This window comes from Haliotis rubra, unplaced genomic scaffold (assembly GCF_003918875.1).
Source record: "Haliotis rubra isolate DU_JTF1 unplaced genomic scaffold, ASM391887v1 Scf879, whole genome shotgun sequence".
NCBI lineage: Eukaryota > Metazoa > Mollusca > Gastropoda > Lepetellida > Haliotidae > Haliotis > Haliotis rubra.
This window is the reverse complement of record NW_025767611.1, coordinates 245848-269000: the sequence shown is the minus strand read 5'-3', so window position 1 is coordinate 269000 and position 23153 is coordinate 245848.

Here is a 23153-nt window from a genome sequence, read left to right as displayed (position 1 = left end):
TTAGTTTCTGATTTTTAAAAATTTAGTGAGTGTTAGGTCGACTTGTGGCCTAACCAATTGCCAAGGAGGAGAAGAAAGGAGACGGGAAGGAGATATACTTTCCAGCTCAATGCCGGCAGCAGAAATGAATGATTTAATTCTGAGCCCAAGAGGCAGAACAAGAGAAGGCTTTTTGTTGTATAAATCATCATAAAGAGGATTGAAAACACAGTTAAATGCAGGGTTAGAATAGAGTTTTGTTATATACTGTAATGATAATTTGATACGACCTTTGGTTAAGGGATGGCTCATCAGCCTCGACATAGAGACTATCAATAGGAGAGGTTCTAAAGGACCCAAGACAAAGTCTTAGGCCTTGGTGGTGGACAGAATCAAGTAGTTTTAGGTTGCTTTTGCAGGCTCCACCATATACGATGGAGCCATAATCAAGTTTCGAGCGGACCAATGATCGATATAGGTGGAGGATGGTAGCATGATCCCTTCCCCACTTTGAGTTGGAAACAACTTTCAACAAATCAAGGGCCTTCAGGCATTTAGCTTTAAGCATAAAAGTTAAATAGGATTCGAAAATTAGACCCAAGAACTTGGCCTCCGTTACAACTTTGATCGGAGTGCCATTTAAAGATAGTTCAGGGTCTTTATGCGGCTTATATTTTCTACATAAATGTAGACAATTAGTTTTGGACTTGGGAAATTTAAAGCCGTTTTCAAGACACCATGTATTTATTTTATTTAAACACAACTGCAATTGCCGTTCAATAGTATGCATATTCTTACCACGACAAGAAATATTAAAATCATCCACAAAAAGTGATCCATTAAATGAATCGTTTAAAACCTTGGATAAACTGTTGATCTTGATACTAAATAAAGTGACGGACAAAATACTGCCTTGAGGTCACCCTGATCCTGATTGTACTGATCAGACAGGGTAGAACCCACTCGGACTTGAAATTGCCTGTCTTTTAAAAACTGTGATATAGAAAGAGACAAACGGCCTCTCAAACCAAAATCATGTAAATCCCTTCAAAATGCCATTTATCTAGGTCGTATCATAAGCTTTCTCAAGATCAAAAGCATGTTGTTCATTTACTATAGCATTTTTAACAAAGGATTCTAAACATACCAAATGATCAAAGATACTACGATCTTTCCTGAAACCACATTGGATATTTGTTATAAAGTTATTGGTTTCAAGATACCAAGTTAATCTATTGTTTACCATTTGTTCCATGGTTTTACAGACACAGCTGGTTAGAGATATAGGTCTGTAACTCGATGGATCCCTGCCAGGTTTTGGAACTGGGATTACAATGGCATAACGCCACGAAGGAGGGAAATGTCCAGACGTCCATATTTGGCCAAATATATCTAAAAGTGTCATCAGACATGGTTCAGGCAAGTGTTTCAGGAGCTTATAATGTATATTGTCATCTCCCGCTGCAGTGTCATGAGCTTGCTCAAGAGCTGTATGTAGCTCATGTAATGAAATCACTTCATTATAATCTTCACCGTTATCTGATTCGAAATTAAGTTTAGTCTTTTCCTGTTGTTTTTGATATCTCTGAAACGCGGGGACATAATTTGTCGACGAAGAGTTTTTGGCAAGAGTTTCGCCAAGTTTATTTGCAATTTTAGATTTGTCAGTTTTTAAGTTATCCCCATCTTTAAGATGGTGACCAGCACATTAGACCTTAGACATGGGCGTGCGTGAATTAAGTTTGAGACATATTTCCTCCGAGATTATCGTTTGTTTTGTTTGAAGATACGACGTGCCTTGGCATTGAGTATTTTGAATTATTTAAATTATGGACAGTTGGATGGTGGCGGAAATTTTCTGGCTTGTCTACATTCTGTATTAAATTATGGTTTCCGTACGTGTGGAGTTGTAGAGGATTTCGGTATACACATATAGTTTGAAATAAGGACCAGTTAGCCTTCGAAAAGTTCCATCTTGTATATGATGGAGAATCAGATGGAGTTATTTCTGAAAGAATAGTTTGGAAGTCCTCACTTCCACAGAGGTCACTATGGACAGACCAATCAAATTCATTTAGGTTAGAGTCTGCAAGAGACAGATCTAGAGAAGAATAGGTTCCGGTAGCAGGATGCAGGTAAGTGCTTGAATCATCATTGTATATACATAGGTCATTATTGGAAATAAAATCTACCAGTATTTTACCTTTAGTATTAGTGTTGTTACTACCCCAGAGGGGGTTATGACCATTTAGGTCACCCATAATAACACAGGGTTTCGGGAGTTGATCATAGAGTGACTGTAGATCAGTTTGCTGAATCACCCATGAAGGCGGAATATATACAGAGCATAATGTAAATGCTACACCCAGAGTAAGTCGCACTGCAACAGCTTGGAGTTTAGCCTCAATTGCAACAGGGCTGCGAATAACCTCCCGCCGTATAAGGATAGAAGATCCTCCAGTGGCCCTATCATCCAGAGGAGAGCAATGATGATCGGCTGTAAACTGGCGTAAAGTAACATTATCGTCTGTTTCAGATGCGTTTCTTGTAGACAGAATGCTGATAGCGTTAAATCCTGGACTAATAGCTGTAGTTCATTAAAATTAGTCCTCCGACCTCTACAATTCCACTGCACGATATTAGTAAAATGACCTATCTTTTAGGTGGATTGATAGAGGCCCTACCCCTCACTTTCTTCGAGGGCGACAAGCTATGTGTCCTGGGATGGACGTTTTCTGACACATCCATGTCCTCGAGTGAACCATATTTGTTACATAATTGTATACGGTTTTCTGAACCCTTAGAGGGACTACCACTTTTTTCACACTTTCCGTCCTAGGTTTAACTGTATTTTTGACCACTTTCTTTGAAATTGTGTCAGATCGAGTCTTCTGAATGGACAATAATTGTACTTCATCCTGAACTTTGGTTTGCACCGACTCTGAAGTCTGACTAGACTGTTCAGGTGTAAGAAGGTGAGGGGTATCGTTTGTAACCCAAGTCAAGTCTGTTTGACACTCTATTGAAATGCTGGATACTGCCGAATTTACCTTTGACAAGCTTTCGGAGGGTGTCCTGACGACTGATGCATATGAATCATTTGGAACTGTTGAATCAACAAGCTTTTTAGCATCAGCGAATGCTAATTTCACAAGACCAAACATCACACACCACATCACACCACACCATACCACACCACATCACACCACACCATACCACACCACATCAAGCACCACACACCACACCACACAAATCACTCCACATTACACCAGGCCACGCCACACCAGGCCGCGCCTCGCCACGCCACGCCAAGCACCACACCAAACCACGCACTACACATCGCATTCTCCAACGCACATCACACCACACACCATCAAACATCATATCACACACCACACCACACCACACCACACCACACCACACCACACAACACCAACACAACACAACACAACACAACACAACACACACACAACACAACACAACATACCAAACACCACACCACGCACACAATACTATACCACACCCCACACCACTCAACACACACCACAACGAAAAACATACCATGCGGTATTAGCGGTAGTTGACTTACTGTCGTCTGTTACTGTTAGTGATGTGCAGTCACTTATTTATGAACACCTTTTCACTATTTTCCGTCTTACGCCATGTGCTTTCGGGACAGATACGGGAACTGTATTTTCTAGGGTTAACATTTTGAATATATGGTACATTTGAGACAGGCTTTCACACCAACGAAAGCCGAAGGCAAGTCGATTCCATGACACATTCCTGTAATACATTTCCTTTTCAAGTGTAATTTTATTATATCGATAGTGCATAGACTGGGATTTAGTTTATTATGTAAGAATTACATGCCAGACTTACTCTGGTATTGATAGTGCACAGACTGGGATTTACTAAATCATGTAAAGATTACATGCCAAACTTACTCTGGTATCGATAGTGCATAGATTGGGATTTACTATATGGGATTTACTATATGGCGTAAAGATTACATGCCAAACTTACTCTGTATCCAAACTGGGATTTGCCATATTAAGGATTACATGCCAAACTTACTCTGGTATCGATAGTGCATAGACTGGGATTTGCCATATCATGTAAAGATTACATGCCAGACTTACTCTGGTATCGATAGTACATAAACTAGGATTTGCTATATCATGTAAAGATTACATGCCAAACTTACTCTGGTTTGGATGGTGCAAAGACTGGAACCTACTATATCATGTAAAGATTACATGCCAGACTACTGATGGCGCATAGACTGGGATTTACAATATCATGTAAAGATTACATGCCAGACTACCGATGGTGCATAGACTGGGATTTACAATATCATGTAAAGATTACATGCCAGACTACCGATGGTGCATAGACTGGAACCTACTATATCATGTAAAGATTACATGCCAGACTACTGATGGCGCATAGACTGGGATTTACAATATCATGTAAAGATTACATGCCAGACTTAGAATCGATGGTGAATAGACTGGGATTGACTAACGTATGTAACGGTCACATGATCAAAGTGTTCTATTTAACTTAATGGTTCAATATGATATTTGACACAAAAGAAACTATAATGGGGTAATTCTGAACAATACATGTCAAGCCAAATGATATGATCGCTGCTACATTTCACTGGTAGTTCTATGTATTTTGTGATCCTGTAATCTAACATCATAAACTGGCGTGGACAATAGGGAGAAGTGAACACTACATTGTGGTTTCCTGCAGAAGAGGTCTACGAGGAATCCAGCCCGTACGTCACATTAACCAGTGATGGAGAGATTCTGGTTCTGTTCATTCATGTCGAAGTCATGTTTTCAACGTTATGTGAATAATAAGGTATGGAACCTATGGAGAAAATATTTTTTGTATATGTATGTATGTGTACTTTCCACACTGTGTCCAGGCAAACCCACGTACGCCTATACGAATATATATTTACAATATATATATATATATATATATATATATACCCCTTATATAAATCTTTCTGCACCGATACATTTGCTAGGTCTCAGGCGAAAAGTACTTTACAGAGTCGTGCACTCACCACTGTCTGGGCCATTAAAGTTGATTAGTTATATAAAGATATAATATTATTGTTTTGAAACTCGCTTCCTAAAACTGTTGGAAGCGCACGTACAATTACCACAACAAGCCCGCAAGATCGCCAGAAATGCATTCATCCATTACGGCTGTTATGTCAACAAACGCACGTGCGTGTATTTGAATCTCTCACCGTCAATCGTATGATTCTTATCAAGAACTTCACATTAGACAGCACAATTCTGTTAGCTACTTTCTTAGTACTTTCAGTAAGACGATGTAGATTTTTCAAGATTTTTTAGACAATAACATAATGCCATAAACGCTTTAAGTAGTCGGGATTATTTTTATCAAAGCACTGCAACCATTAAGCGCGTTCTGTCGTATTTTCGCACATAGCATGGAGGCGGGGACGAGTCTTCTTGGAGGTTACGGAAAGGGGCGAGCGGTGACGAATGACTAAGGGCAAACACTGCGTTAACATGGTAGAAGCAGGCTTATTCGGAATGCTCAAATCTATTTTGAATATGTCACCAACGCTATAGCTCATATGTTCAACATCATTGGTTTCATAACCGCAATTTAGCAGTTTTCAAGAACCAAATGCAAAGTTCGAAAAACACTTTGTGAGTCGCGATGCACGTGAAAGGTACCTTTGGTACCCGTGTCTCGTTCATTGGCGACTCGGGTTATGCTAAAGCCCTAAATGAAGCAAGTTTGGATTTCCCCAGCTTCTGAAATTCCCATCTGACTGCGGCTCCTTTTCAATTTAAATGGGTTTATTTGTTACAATGAAAAGTATACTAGCCACATAAAGAAACTGTGCTTTGTCAAAATATTATCCCAGTACGATAACAATGTCAAAGGTACATATCAACTTTAATGGAGGGATCATGAGACCATAACAAGTCGGGAGAATTTCAATTGAAAAATCAACCACAATGACGTCACGAGTCCACAAGCGGGACAGGGGTCAAACGACCATGTCACAAGCTCAATAACGGGTATGTCCACCGTCGGCATTGAGAACAGCAGTGCATCGACGACGCATAGAGCCTATCAAACGTGCAAGGAAGGCTTGTGGGATGTCACGCCAGATTCTCTCAAGTTCTGTTGCAAGGTCAAGGACGTTATCTGGCGGATGAGGAAGACGGCGTTGACGTCGATCCATCTCGTCCCAAACATACTCTATCGGGTAGAGATCCAGTGAATTTGCATGCAAAGGCAGTAAGTCAACGTTGTGGTGTTGCAAGAAGTCCATAGCAACCCTTGCCGTATGAGGGCGGGCATTGTCCTATTGGAATGTTAACCCAGGGCCATGACGTTGCAGAAAAGGAATTGCCACAGGTCGAAGAATCTGATCCCTGTAGCCCACGCCAGTCAAGTTGCCCTGAACAATCACCAAAGGAGTTCTTTGGCGTGCTGTTATTCCACCCCAAATCATCATGGAACCACCACCAAAGCGATTCCTCTCCAAAACACAGGCCTGTGCATAACGTTCTCCCACGCGTCTATAGGCACGTTGACGTCCTTCACTATGGGAAATGATAAACCTGGACTCATCTGTAAAAACAACATTTCTCCATCAAAACAAGGGTCTGAGGACATGATTTCGGCACCACATTCGGCGAGCTTGTCGATGACGTTGTGTCAGGATAGGCCATATGGCGGGACGTCGTGGTCTGATCCCGTGATGACGTAAACGTTGTCGAACTGTGTTGGGGTGGATACGGCGAAGTCCTGGGGTGGTTCGGGCAGTCATCACTGCAGTGTGAAACCTGTGGCGAAGATGGGTCACCCTTATCCATCTGTCCTGTCTTGGCGTTGTTACACGTGGACGTCCAGAACGTGGCCGATCGATGACGTCATTTGTGTTCTGGTAGCGTCTCACCAGTGCAGAAATGGTGTTCCGGTGGCAGTGGAAATTTGCAGCCACTTGTCGTTGAGACATTCCCCCACGGACCATCCCAATGGCCTCATGACGTTGTGCAGACGTGGGCCTTGGCATGCTATGCGTTTCAATAGCCGTTTAATAATTTGAACGATCGCAAGGGCAGGGGTTGAGCTTTCCAAAGTGACAGTATTGTGTGGCATTCATTCGCTCTTTTTCTCTTTCCCGGAATGCACGTGCAACAACGTATTGCACGTCTCAAGGACGAACCCACTGACGTCACGGAACGTGGCACGTGCATGCATGTTGGATACATGTCTCTAATCTCTGAGTTTCAATCCTTATGTTTCTACACAGGTTTGATAAATTTAGATTATAATAAATTTGTGTATGCACAGTTTCTTTATGTGCCTAGTATATATATATTCTTGGATAATGCGTTAGTCTAATTGTGCCCAAATGCAATCTACATGTAAATCTCTAACGAGAGACATTTGTGTGCTTAAATATCGCAGGAGTATGGTTTATATTGGAACATAATGGTTTGCGTAATATGCTCCGATACAAAACATGACAGGCAACCTTTCTACAGCCAGGGTACATAAGTCCCAAAACGTTCAAAGTAAATCTAAACTTACTTCTATATATGTCATTTTAATTTATGGCTAGATTGCCCAAAATTGCTAACATCTGAAGGGGTGGCGTAAACCGAGCTAGGGTCCATGCAGAAAGCAAATGTACGGTAAGTCTCGATGGTCCCTAGTATGGTGATCTACCTTCAGTTGTTGGCAATCTACAACCTGTTTTTACATTGTATTGTCATTTACAGTTAAAATATTTTTGATTTAATTACTAGTTTGAAAATTTATATCTGTGATAATCTAGTTGTTTTACTGTCCTTTGCAGACAAGTAAGTATATTCTCTAAATTTGTTTTTTTATTCATTTATAAATTTACAACTTTCCCAGTCACGATATGGCTGAAATACTGCCAATGTGACTTTAAAGTTTAACTTACTCACTCCTAGTTAATCACCGAGAACAGCGAATAGAGAAAAACACTTACTTTAAACATTATCCGCGCCTATAAAAATGTATGCAAGTTTATGTAATTATAGCGAGTGAGTTGGATTTTACGCCGCAATTAGCAATATTCCAGCAATATCACGGCGGGGAACACCAGAAATGGGCTTCACACATTGTACCCAGATGGGGAATCGAACCCGGGCCTTTGATGTGTCGAGCTATCGCTTTAACCACTAGGCTACACCACTGCCCCTTATGTAACTGCAAACGTCAGACATTAGAGACATAAAATTTGGGTAATGTTTGTGTCGCTTTTGTTGTTGATCCATAACGGATCGACACAATAGTTTCGATTAGAAATGCAGTCTATTTATCTCGTCATTTATGACGTCTGAAGACGGCTTCTTGAATAAGACCACTGTTCTTTTGGCTGACCTTAATGATGCAACTACTGGCAAGGTTAACATGAAACGTCTCGTATACACACCTACACAATCACTATCTTACATTAAACGACTACCTCTCAACATGTTGTTATTTATCATGTGAGCTAGTTTATGTTAATCGAAAACATCAGACATACAATTTGTGTAATGTTTGTGTCGCTACAATAGTTCTGCTTAGAAATGCAGTCTATTTATCGCTAATGTTCAGCAGTTAACAAAGTCGAGGTCGCCTTGCCCCACCAGTGGGACATGCAACATACTTCGTCCTTAGCCCATAGTAATAACAAGACCTATCGTGTAGAATCTCTCAACAGCAGTTGAAGTGTCAGTCACAAAATCAGTATGACACCGTCCACCCTCCAGGAAGTCTTGTCGCCTTGGAACTAGCCACAGAATGTCCAGGTTACCGACAACAAACATGGTTTACCCCCACTGCTTGTCTCACACAGTCCACGTCTAAGATATGAGGACTTGTGTGACAAGTGTTCAGATTGAGATTAACAGTATAAACTGCATGAGAATGGTGCAAACTGTAAATTTACTGTACATAAACAATGGGTGAGGGTTCAAAGCACGAGCTTGAACATGAACCTTGGAAAGTTATAAACTTTTGATATACATAGTGTAACTGAAATATTACTATATTACGGTCAAAGAGAGCAGATATATATTTCCTTTAGATGAACATTTTATAAATATGAGCTGACATAATAATAAGTGTGGTTAAGTCATCAGAGGAAACAGCAAAGAGCGACAATGGCTAGTGACTTCATGCAACAACCATTATCTCTTAACACTGATCGATCATGTACTGATCGTCGCATCTTATTACATATGACTGTTAGTGACTGTACCCTAGGAGAGGGTTGACGTAGCGAAAGTATTGTCTTCCGAAGAGGGTACTTAAGACCACTTCATTCAACGTTTGTTGATCATTGCCAGAATATTAATCGTAGAATGTTTGTATTTTAAATTTAGGGCTTCGCCAAAATTCGTCAACAGCCGAGGGGATGATATAATTCCAGATAGGGACCATGCAGGTAGTAAAAGTAACGTAAGTCCACATGGTCCCTAGCATGGTGATCTACCTTCAGTTGCTGGCGATCTATAGCCCGATTTTATATTGTGTTGTTTTGAAATGATTTAGCATTTTGCACTCAACTCAAACTAGTTTTAATAAATGTATGATAATCTTGTCGTTATACTGTCCTTGCTGACAGGTTATTAAAAAGTATATAATAGTCTATGTATTTATTCTTAGTACATACCTTTTCGTCGTAGCGATATGGCTGAAATATTGCCGATGTGACGTAAAATTTTACTCACTCACTTGCACATTTTGTTTCCCGCAGTTTGTGATGCATTTATTGGAGATTTTGCGTTCTTGGGGAGTACCAAGATACAAAATCAAATTGGGGATCGTGAGGCTGGAGGCTGGAACATAGCAAAACAAATTTGCTTGAGGTTGACAGATAATATGTAGAAAAATAGAACATAAAAACAGCTACATTTGCACCATATTCTAGGCGAGGCTGACTACTTTTTGAACGCCACTAGTAGATATACCTGTTAGAACACCACACCACACCATCCCCAACTCTACATGCATTAATGTGTTAGATATACCCGTTAGAATCACCCCTCTGTATATGTTGACATATCAAAACCGCAACTATGACTATGACTCTCTGAAGGTAGCCAAATGCCTCGTCACCTAATTAGTGACGCGCATGAAAGGATTAACGAGATTCCCACTGTCCCTATCTACAGTGGGTTAGCCAGAAAAACATGATACAGAGGACAGTTGGAGATTTTATATCGATTATATATCAGGACAAATTTTGTAAAAAAAAAAATCATGTTTTTTCGTCATTTCGCTATCAAGCACCATTGTTTCTTGATACTACGGTTATCATATTTTCCATAAGTATTTATCAAAATGAAGGTGTCCGCACATCCTGCCAACGCACCTGGTTACTATTTTTAAGTTTTCAGATAAGAGAAATTTGCTTGGACTGATTTCCAGGAGTGTCATTTCATGAAGATGACAAGATCTTGTCTCCCGTGGCTGTAAATCACAAAAATCAACCGTTTTCTGCAGGGCATTCCTTTGACCATTGACGTCGTCAAACGTCGAATGACGTCCTGTTCTGTGCAGAGTTGCTTCGAGTTCTGGCAGTGTGAGGTCTCGCGTTGTCATGTTGTAGGAGTACCCCGGGTTGTAATTACAACCAACGGGTCTTCTGGTCTCCACAGATACCGCCCCAAACCATCTCAACTGGTGTCGATGAATTTTAAGGAAAATTTGTCTGACATCACTACCATTCTGCAATATTCTCGTGACTTTGACAATGTTTGCTTTGGAATTCTTTCTTGAGTTATCGCGCTAAGAATTTTATATTGGCAAAACCCTAAGATTTTTCCTTGACCTTGCAAGTTTTCTCAAGGTAACTAAATTCAACTGGTGTCGATGAATCTCGCCACGACACCTTGGTACCAAATTTTAACAAAATCCATCATTTCTTTCTTGAGTTATCGCCCTAACAAGCTTATATGATGTATGAAATGCAACGAAAAACCAACACACCGCAACTAAAATTACTACAATTTACGTCAATTTTTATCACAATTTGCGTATCACAATTTACGTCAAATTTTCTTACAATTTACGTTTTTAAATTTATTACAATTTACGTCAAGGGTTATTACAATTTGCTGCAAGTATTACGATTTACGATTTTATCAAAATTTACGTCGCAACAGAGCCACTGGAGGATCTTCAATCCTAGTCAAACAGAATGTTATTCATAGCCCTATTACACTTACTACTAATCCCCAGCAGTTGCAGTGCGACCTACGTTACACGTTGCATTTACATTATGCTCTTTGTATATCTCACCGTCTATGAAGACTGATCTTCAAATTTTATACGATCAACTACTAAAACCCTTTATTTTGATTGGGGATTTAAATGGCCATAATCCACTCTGGGGTGGTACAAATACTAATGCTAAAGGTAAACTATTGGAAGAGTTCTGATCTGATAATGATTTATGCATATATAATGACGATTCCAACACATATTTACATCCTGGTACAGGAACTTCTTCGGCTCTTGATTTAGCAATTGCAGATTCAAATCTTTTGTGGAGTGACCATTTTCCAACAATATTAAAACCTGTGAATCCGTCTGATAGTACCCCATTCTCAAGATGAAACTTTTAAAAAAGCTAACTGGCTATGGCATTTATATGAAACTGTGTTGTAACAGACTTAAACCTGAACATTTTATAGCAGTTCCTGATGCCATAAAGGATTTCTCCGACGTACTCATGACATAGCTGATGTGTCTATCCCGAAATCATCAGCAATTCCTCACATAAGAAAATCATGGCTCAGGTATGAGTGCAAACAGGCTGGGAAGGCACGGAAGAAATTACTTCCTATGGTCCATAATTTGAATAAATTCAAACTTTTAAATGCTTAGGCACGGCGTACCTTCAAGCATAGTAAACGTCATTCCTGGCGAAATTATGTAAATAAATACACGAACGCCGATATCAAAGGTATGGAATATGATCCAGAAAATAAAAGGTAAGGGCGCTCAATCTAGCAATAATCATCTTAAAGATGGAGACGAATTATTAACTAGTGAATCTGATATAGCAAATAAACTTGGAGAAACTTTGGCCAAACACTCTTCCTCGTGGAATTATGTACCTCAATTCTAAAAATATAAAAAGGACAACAGGGAAAGAAAACTATTAATTTCAATTCAGGTAATGGGGAAGATTACATTGAAATATTTTCTATTCATAAGCTTCATGCTGCTCTTGAAGTTCAGGCTCATGATACTGCTACAGGATAACATACATTATCAGCTCATGAGGCACTTACCGGAATCGTGTTCAGAGACCCTCGTAAAGTTGTTGATGATATTTGGACGTCTGGAAAAGTTCTTTCTTCATCGCGCAATGCTATTATTGTTCCCAAACCCTAAATCTGGACGTGACCATACGATTTATCGACCGATCTCATTAATTAACTGCGTTTGCGAGAACATGGAAAGCATGATGAATAATCGACTTGTTTGGTATTTGAAAACCAATAACCTTACAGCAGATATTCAATGTGGTTTCTCGATCATTTTGTACGTTTAGAATCCTTTGTTTAAAATGTTATTTTTCAATAACAACATGCTGTGTCGATCTTTTTCAACTGAGAAAATGCATATGACACTACATGGAAACATGGCATTTTAAATGATTTACACGATTTTTGGATTGCGAGGTCGTTTATCCTCAATTTATGCCCAAGTTTTTAACTGATAGGCAATTTCAAGTCCGCGTTGGTTCTACCCTCTCTGATCATTACAATCAGGATCAGTGTGCCCCACAAGGCAGTATTTTGTCTGTCATACTAATTAGTATAAAGATAAATAGTTTATCAAAGGTTTTAATATTTCTTGTGGCAAAAGAATGCATGCTATTGAAAGGCAATTATAATTGTGTTTAAATAAAATTAACAAATGGTGTTTAGAAACGGATTAATATCAAAAACAAATTGTATCCAATTTTGTCAAAGTATAAACCCCAAAACGACCCGGAATTAATTTTAGATGGTACACCTATCAAACATGCAGAAGAGGTCAAGTTCCTGGGTGTGCTTATGGATCATCATTTGCCCTTTCGGCCACATATAAAATATATGAAAAATAAATGCCTGAAGGCGATAGATATATTACGAGGCGACCAGAATACCCTCCTCCAACTGTACACAGAGCACTGGTCCGTTAAAAACTCGATTATGGCTCTATCATCAATGATGAAGCCTGCAAAAGCAACCTTACTTTTCTTTATTATGTCCACCACCAAGGTTTCCGACTTTGTCTTAAATCTTTCAGAACCTAGTCTCCTATTGACAGTCTCTACGTCGAGGCCGATGAGCCATCTTTAAAACATCGCCATATTAAATTATCTTCACAGTATGTTATAAGGCTATATTCTAATGAATCCAATCCTGCGTAAAAAATGTGAATTTTATACTCTTTATGGGGATTTGTTTTATACAAGGTCATACGCAGCTGCTTGTGCCACTGTCATTGGATCCAGAACAATATATTCTACATTACCAGGTGATAGTTCTATTTTCACAGCCGAAGCAAATGCCATATTAACAGCGCTTAAATATGATAAAAATCACTTACATATAAACAATATATAATGTTTAAGAGTTGCATTGGGGCTATAAAAAACCTCTCTTGCAAACTTCCACTTTGTAATCGAAATAATTGAATTATGTAATGATCATGCTACTTGCCAATACGACATTGTCTTTTGTTGGTTACCCAGCCACGTTGGAAGTTCTGGGAACACAATGGGCGAACACTAAGTCAGCATTCATCAAATCTGTGACACTTCCTATTCCATACTCCGATTACAAAGCTATTTGGTAGATCTTACATCCGTGATCTAATGCAGAAGAAGTGGGACGCCCAGGCAGGCATTATTAAATTACATGAAATATAACCCTACATTGGTTATACATACTTGGGTTGTCAGTGCAGATTTGATGAGCTCATTATTCGACGTTGTCGTATTAGCCATTCAGGATTCACACATGAGTATTTGCTTAAAGGTGAGGATCCTCCATTTTGGGCATCCCTTGTGATTATATTATCACGGTCAACCATGTCCCGCTTGGCTGCATTGATTTTGCAACAATATACTTTCATGTCAGCGATGGATAGACTATGATTGACTAAAGTAGGTAAAGATTACTTGCCAGACTTACTACAGTTTCAATAGTGGATAGACTGAGATTTACTATATCACGTAAAAATTACATACAGACTTACTCCGGTATCAATAGTGAGTAGACTAAGATTTACTATATTATGAAAAGATTACATTCAGGCTTACTCTCGTTTCGTTAGTTGATAGGTTAGAATTGACTAAAATATGTAACGATTACATGCAGGCTCAATTTAGTATCGATAGTGGACAGGTTAGGATTGACCGAAGTATGTAACGTATACATACAGGCTTACTTTAGTATCGATAGTGGACAGGTTAGGATTGACTAAACTATGTAACGATTACATGCAGGCTTACTTTAGTATCGATAGTGGACAGGTTAGGATTGACTAAAGTATATAACGATTACATGCAGGCTTACTTTAGTATCGATAGTGGACAGGTTAGGATTGACTGAAGTATGTAACGATTACATGCAGGCTTACTTTAGTATTGATAGTGGACAGGTCGGGATTGACCAGCGTATGTAAACATTACATTCAGGCTTACTTTAGTATCGATAGTGGACAGGTTAGGATTGACTAAAGTATATAACGATTACATGCAGGCTTACTTTACTATCGATAGTGGACAGGTTAGGATTGACTAAAGTATATAACGATTACATGCAGGCTTACTTTAGTATTGATATTGGACAGGTTAGGGTTGACTAAAGTATGTAACGATTACATGCAGGCTTACTTTACTATTGATATTGGACAGGTTAGGATTGACTAAAGTATGTAACGATTACATGCAGGTTCACTTTAGTATCGATAGTGGACAGGTTAGGATTGACTAAAGTATATAACGTATACATGCAGGCTTAATTTACTATCGATAGTGGAAAGGGTTAGGTTTGACTAAAGTATGTAACGTATACATGCAGGCTTACTTTAGTATCGATAGTTGACAGGTTAGGATTGACTAAAGTATATAACGATTACATGCAGGCTTACTTTAGTATCGATAGTGGACAGGTTAGGATTGACTAAAGTATGTAACGATTACATGCAGGCTTACTTTAGTATCGATAGTGGACAGGTTAGGATTGACTAAAGTATATAACGATTACATGCAGGCTTACTTTAGTATTGATAGTGGACAGGTCGGGATTGACAAGCGTATGTAAACGATTACATGCAGGCTTACTTTAGTATCGATAGTGGACAGGTTAGGATTGACTAAAGTATATAACGATTACATGCAGGCTTACTTTACTATCGATAGTTGACAGGTTAGGATTGACTAAAGTATATAACGATTACATGCAGGCTTACTTTACTATTGATATTGGACAGGTTAGGATTGACTAAAGTATGTAACGATTACATGCAGGCTTACTTTACTATTGATATTGGACAGGTTAGGATTGACTAAAGTATGTAACGATTACATGCAGGCTCACTTTAGTATCGATAGTGGACAGGTTAGGATTGACTAAAGTATGTAACGTATACATGCAGGCTTAATTTACTATCGATAGTGGAAAGGGTTAGGTTTGACTAAAGTATGTAACGTATACATGTAGGTTTACTTTAGTATCGATAGTGGACAGGTTAGGATTGATTAAAGTATGTAACGATTACATGCAGGCTTACTTTAGTATCGATAGTTGACAGGTTAGGATTGGCTAAAGTATATAACGATTACATGCAGGCTTACTTTAGTATCGATAGTGGACAGGTTAGGATTGACTAAAGTATGTAACGATTACATGCAGGCTTACTTTAGTATCGATAGTGGACAGGTTAGGATTGACTAAAGTATGTAACGATTACATGCAGGCTTACTTTAGTATTGATAGTGGACAGGTCGGGATTGACCAGCGTATGTAAACATTACATTCAGGCTTACTTTAGTATCGATAGTGGACAGGTTAGGATTGACTAAAGTATATAACGATTACATGCAGGCTTACTTTACTATCGATAGTTGACAGGTTAGGATTGACTAAAGTATATAACGATTACATGCAGGCTTACTTTACTATTGATATTGGACAGGTTAGGGTTGACTAAAGTATGTAACGATTACATGCAGGCTTACTTTACTATTGATATTGGACAGGTTAGGATTGACTAAAAGTATGTAACGATTACATGCAGGCTCACTTTAGTATCGATAGTGGACAGGTTAGGATTGACTAAAGTATATAACGTATACATGCAGGCTTAATTTACTATCGATAGTGGAAAGGGTTAGGTTTGACTAAAGTATGTAACGTATACATGCAGGTTTACTTTAGTATCGATAGTGGACAGGTTAGGATTGATTAAAGTATGTAACGATTACATGCAGGCTTACTTTAGTATCGATAGTGGACAGGGTGGGATTGATTAATGTATGTAACGATTAGATGCAGGCTCACTTTAGTATCGATAGTTGAGTGGTTAGGATTGACTAAAGTATATAACGATTACATGCAGGCTTACTTTGTATCGATAGTGGAGAGGTTAGGATTGACCAGCGTATGTAACGATTACATGCAGGCTTACTTTAGTATTGATATTGGACAGGTTAGGATTGACTAAGGTATGTAACGATTACATGCAGGCTCACTTTAGTATCGATAGTGGACAGGTTAGGATTGACTAAAGTATGTAACGTATACATGCAGGCTTACTTTAGTATTGATAGTGGACAGGGTGGGATTGACTAGCGTATGTAAAGATTACATTCAGGCTGACTTTAGTATTGATATTGGACAGGTTAGGATTGACAAAGTATATAACGATTACATGCAGGCTCACTTTAGTATCGATAGTGGACAGGTTAGGATTGACTAAAGTATGTAACGTATACATACAGGCTTACTTGAGTATCGATAGTGGACAGGTTAGGATTGGCTAAAGTATATAACGATTACATGTAGGCTTACTTTACTATCGATAGTGGACAGGTTAGGATTGACTAAAGTATGTAATGATTAAATGCAGGCTTACTTTAGTATCGATAGTGGACAGGGTAGGATTGACTAAAGTATATAACGATTACATGCAGGCTTACTTTACTATCGATAGTGGACAGGTTAGGATTGACTAAAGTATGTAACGATTAAATGCAGGCTTACTTTAGTATCGATAGTGGACAGGTTAGGATCGACTAAAATATGTAACGTATACATGCAGGCTTACTTTAGTATTGATAGTGGACAGGTTAGGATTGACCAGCGTATGTAAACATTACATTCAGGCTTACTTTAGTATCGATAGTGGACAGGTTAGGATTGACTAAAGTATATAACGATTACATGCAGGCTTACTTTACTATTGATATTGGACAGGTTAGGATTGACTAAAGTATGTAACGATTACATGCAGGCTTACTTTACTATTGATATTGGACAGGTTAGGATTGACTAAAGTATGTAACGATTACATGCAGGCTTACTTTACTATTGATATTGGACAGGTTAGGATTGACTAAAGTATGTAACGATTACATGCAGGCTCACTTTAGTATCGATAGTGGACAGGTTAGGATTGACTAAAGTATGTAACGTATACATGCAGGCTTAATTTACTATCGATAGTGGAAAGGGTTAGGTTTGACTAAAGTATGTAACGTATACATGTAGGTTTACTTTAGTATCGATAGTGGACAGGTTAGGATTGATTAAAGTATGTAACGATTACATGCAGGCTTACTTTAGTATCGATAGTTGACAGGTTAGGTTAGGATTGGCGATAAAGCTAGGATTGACTAAATAACGATTACATGCAGGCTTACTTTACTATCGATAGTGGACAGGTTAGGATTGACTAAAGTATGTAATGATTAAATGCAGGCTTACTTTAGTATCGATAGTGGACAGGGTCGGATTGACTAAAGTATATAACGATTACATGGAGGCTTACTTTACTATCGATAGTGGACAGGTTAGGATTGACTAAAGTATGTAACGATTACATGCAGGCTTACTTTAGTATTGATAGTGGACAGGTCGGGATTGACCAGCGTATGTAAACATTACATTCAGGCTTACTTTAGTATCGATAGTGGACAGGTTAGGATTGACTAAAGTATATAACGATTACATGCAGGCTTACTTTACTATCGATAGTGGACAGGTTAGGATTGACTAAAGTATATAACGATTACATGCAGGCTTACTTTACTATTGATATTGGACAGGTTAGGGTTGACTAAAGTATGTAACGATTACATGCAGGCTTACTTTACTATTGATATTGGACAGGTTAGGATTGACTAAAGTATGTAACGATTACATGCAGGCTCACTTTAGTATCGATAGTGGACAGGTTAGGATTGACTAAAGTATGTAACGTATACATGCAGGCTTACTTTACTATCGATAGTGGAAAGGGTTAGGTTTGACTAAAGTATGTAACGTATACATGCAGGTTTACTTTAGTATCGATAGTGGACAGGTTAGGAATGATAAAAATATGTAACGATTACATGCAGGCTTACTTTAGTATCGATAGTTGACAGGTTAGGATTGGCTAAAGTATATAACGATTACATGTAGGCTTACTTTAGTATCGATAGTGGACAGGCTAGGATTGACTAAAGTATGTAACGATTACATGCAGGCTTACTTTAGTATTGATATTGGACAGGTTAGGATTGACTTAAGTATGTATCGATCACATGCAGGCTCACTTTAGTATCGATAGTGGACAGGTTAGGATTGACTAAAGTATGTAACGTATACATGCAGGCTTACTTTAGTATTGATAGTGGACAGGTTGGGATTGACTAGCGTATGTAAACATTACATTCAGGCTTACTTTAGTATTGATATTGGACAGGTTAGGATTGACTAAAGTATGTAACGATTACATGCAGGCTCACTTTAGTATCGATAGTGGACAGGTTAGGATTGACTAAAGTATGTAACGTATACAAAGCAGGCTACATGCAGGTTTACTTTAGTATCGCTAGTGGACAAGTTAGGATTGACTAAAGTATGTAACGATTACATGCAGGCTTACTTTAGTATCGATAGTGGACAGGTTAGGATTGACTAAAGTATATAACGATTACATGTAGGCTTACTTTAGTATCGATAGTGGACAGGCTAGGATCGACTAAAGTATATTACGATTACATGCAGGCTTATTTTAGTATCGAAAGTGGACAGGTTAGGATTGACTAAAGTATGTAACGATATACATGCAGGCTTACTTTAGTATCGATAGTGGACAGGTTAGGATTGGACTAAAGTATGTAAACTTTATTACATTCAGGCTTACTTTATCCAGGCTTACTTTAGTATTGATATTGGACAGGTTAGGATTGACTAAAGTATGTAACGATTACATGCAGGCTCACTTTAGTATCGATAGTGGACAGGTTAGGATTGACTAAAAGTATTAACGTATACATACAGGCTTACTTTAGTACGCTATAGTTGGACATGGTTAGGATTAGACTAGTGGACAGATTATGTATGTAACGATTACATGCAGGCTTACTTTAGTATCGATAGTGGACAGGTTAGGATTGACTAAAGTATGTAACGATTACATGCAGGCTTACTTTAGTATCGATAGTGGACAGGTTAGGATTGACTAAAGTATGTAACGAAGGCTTATTTAGTATCGATGACAGTTACATGATTGACCAGGTATTAACTATTACATGCAGGCTTACTTTAGTATCGATAGTGGACAGGTTAGGATTGACTGATTAAGTATGTAACGATTACATAACAGGCTTACTCTTTAGTATCGATAGTTGACAGGTTAGGATTGACTAAAGTATATAACGATTACATGTATGCAGGCTTACTTTAGTATCGATAGTGGACAGGTTAGGATTGACTAAAGTAGGCTTGTAACGATTACATAGGATTGGCTTAACGATTTTAGTATTTTACTATTGATATTGGACAGGTTAGGATTGACTAAAGTATGTATCGATTACATGCAGGCTCACTTTAGTATCGATAGTGGACAGGTTAGGATTGACTAAAGTATGTAACGTATACATGCAGGCTTACTTTAGTATTGATAGTGGACAGGTTAGGATTGACTAGCGTATGTAAACATTACATTCAGGCTTACTTTAGTATTGATATTGGACAGGTTAGGATTGACTAAAGTATGTAACGATTACATGCAGGCTCACTTTAGTATCGATAGTGGACAGGTTAGGATTGACTAAAGTATGTAACGTATACATACAGGCTTACTTTAGTATCGCTAGTGGACAGGTTAGGATTGACTAAAGTATGTAACGATTACATGCAGGCTTACTTTAGTATCGATAGTGGACAGGTTAGGATTGACTAAAGTATGTAACGATTACATGCAGGCTTACTTTAGTATCGATAGTGGACAGGTTAGGATTGACTAAAGTATGTAACGTATACATGCAGGCTTACTTTAGTATCGATAGTGGACAGGTTAGGATTGACTAAAGTATGTAACGATTACATGCAGGCTTACTTTAGTATTGATAGTGGACAGGTTAGGATTGACCAGCGTATGTAAACATTACATTCAGGCTTACTTTAGTATCGATAGTGGACAGGTTAGGATTGACTAAAGTATGTAACGATTACATGCAGGCTTACTTTACTATTGAAATTGGACAGGTTAGGATTGACTAAAGTATGTAACGATTAGATGCAGGCTCACTCTTTAGTATCGATAGTGGACAGGTTAGGATTGACTAAAGTATGTAACGTTTACATGCAGGCTTTACTTTAGTATCGATAGTTGACAGGTTAGGATTGACTAAAGTATGTAACGATTACATGCAGGCTTACTTTACTATCGATAGTGGACAGGTTAGGATTGACTAAAGTATGTAACGTATACATGCAGGTTTACTTTAGTATCGATAGTGGACAGGTTAGGATTGACTAAAGTATGTAACGATTACATGCAGGCTCACTTTAGTATCGATAGTGGACAGGTTAGGATTGACTAAAGTATGTAACGTATACATGCAGGCTTACTTTAGTATCGATAGTGGACAGGTTAGGATTGATTAATGTATGTAACGATTAGATGCAGGCTCACTTTAGTATCGATAGTTGACAGGTTAGGATTGACTAAAGTATATAACGATTACATGTAGGCTTACTTTAGTATCGATAGTGGACAGGTTAGGATTGACTAAAGTATCTAACGATTACATGCAGGCTTACTTTAGTATCGATAGTGGACAGGTTAGGATTGACTAAAGTATATAACGATTACATGCAGGCTTACTTTAGTATCGATAGTGGACAGGTTAGGATTGACTAAAGTATGTAACGATTACATGGAGGCTCACTTTAGTATCGATAGTGGACAGGTTAGGATTGACTAAAGTATGTAACGTATACATGCAGGCTTACTTTAGTATCGATAGTGGACAGGTTAGGATTGATTAATGTATGTAACGATTACATGCAGGCTTACTTTAGTATCGATAGTTGACAGGTTAGGATTGACTAAAGTATGTAACGATTACATGCAGGCTTACTTTAGTATTGATATTGGACAGGTTAGGATTGACTAAAGTATGTATCGATTAAATGCAGGCTCACTTTAGTATCGATAGTGGACAGGTTAGGATTGACTAAAGTATGTAACGTATACATGCAGGTTTACTTTAGTATCGATAGTGGACAGGTTAGGATTGACTAAAGTATGTAACGATTACATGCAGGCTCACTTTAGTATCGATAGTGGACAGGTTAGGATTGACTAAAGTATGTAACGTATACATGCAGGCTTACTTTAGTATTGATAGTGGACAGGGTGGGATTGATTAATGTATGTAACGATTAGATGCAGGCTCACTTTAGTATCGATAGTTGAGTGGTTAGGATTGACTAAAGTATGTAACGATTACATGCAGGCTTACTTTGTATCGATAGTGGAGAGGTTAGGATTGACCAGCGTATGTAACGATTACATGCAGGCTTACTTTAGTATTGATATTGGACAGGTTAGGATTGACTAAAGTATGTATCGATTACATGCAGGCTCACTTTAGTATCGATAGTGGACAGGTTAGGATTGACTAAAGTATGTAACGTATACATGCAGGCTTACTTTAGTATTGATAGTGGACAGGATAGGATTGACTAGCGTATGTAAACATTACATTCAGGCTTACTTTAGTATTGATATTGGACAGGTTAGGATTGACTAAAGTATGTAACGATTACATGCAGGCTCACTTTAGTATCGATAGTGGACAGGTTAGGATTGACTAAAGTATGTAACGTATACATACAGGCTTACTTGAGTATCGATAGTGGACAGGTTAGGATTGACTAAAGTATGTAACGATTACATGGAGGCTTACTTTAGTATCGATAGTGGACAGGTTAGGATTGACTAAAGTATGTATCGATTACATGCAGGCTTACTTTAGTATTGATAGTGGACAGGTCGGGATTGACCAGCGTATGTAAACATTACATTCAGGCTTACTTTAGTATCGATAGTGGACAGGTTAGGATTGACTAAAGTATATAACGATTACATGCAGGCTTACTTTAGTATCGATAGTGGACAGGTTAGGAGTGACTAAAGTTTATAACGATTACATGCTGGCTTACTTTACCATTGATATTGGACAGGTTAGGATTGACTAAAGTATGTAACGATTACATGCAGGCTCACTTTAGTATCGATAGTGGACAGGTTAGGATGGACTAAAGTATGTAACGTATACATGCAGGCTTAATTTAGTATCGATAGTGGACAGGTTAGGATCGACTATTGAAAAGTATATAACGATTACATGCAGGCTTACTTTAGTATCGATAGTGGGCAGGTTAGGATTGACTAAAGTATGTAACGATTACATGCAGGCTCACTTTAGTATCGATAGTGGACAGGTTAGGATTGATTAATGTATGTAACGATTACATGGAGGCTTACTTTAGTATCGATAGTGGAGCAGGTTAGGATTGACTAAAGTATGTAACGATTACATGCAGGCTCACTTTAGTATCGATAGT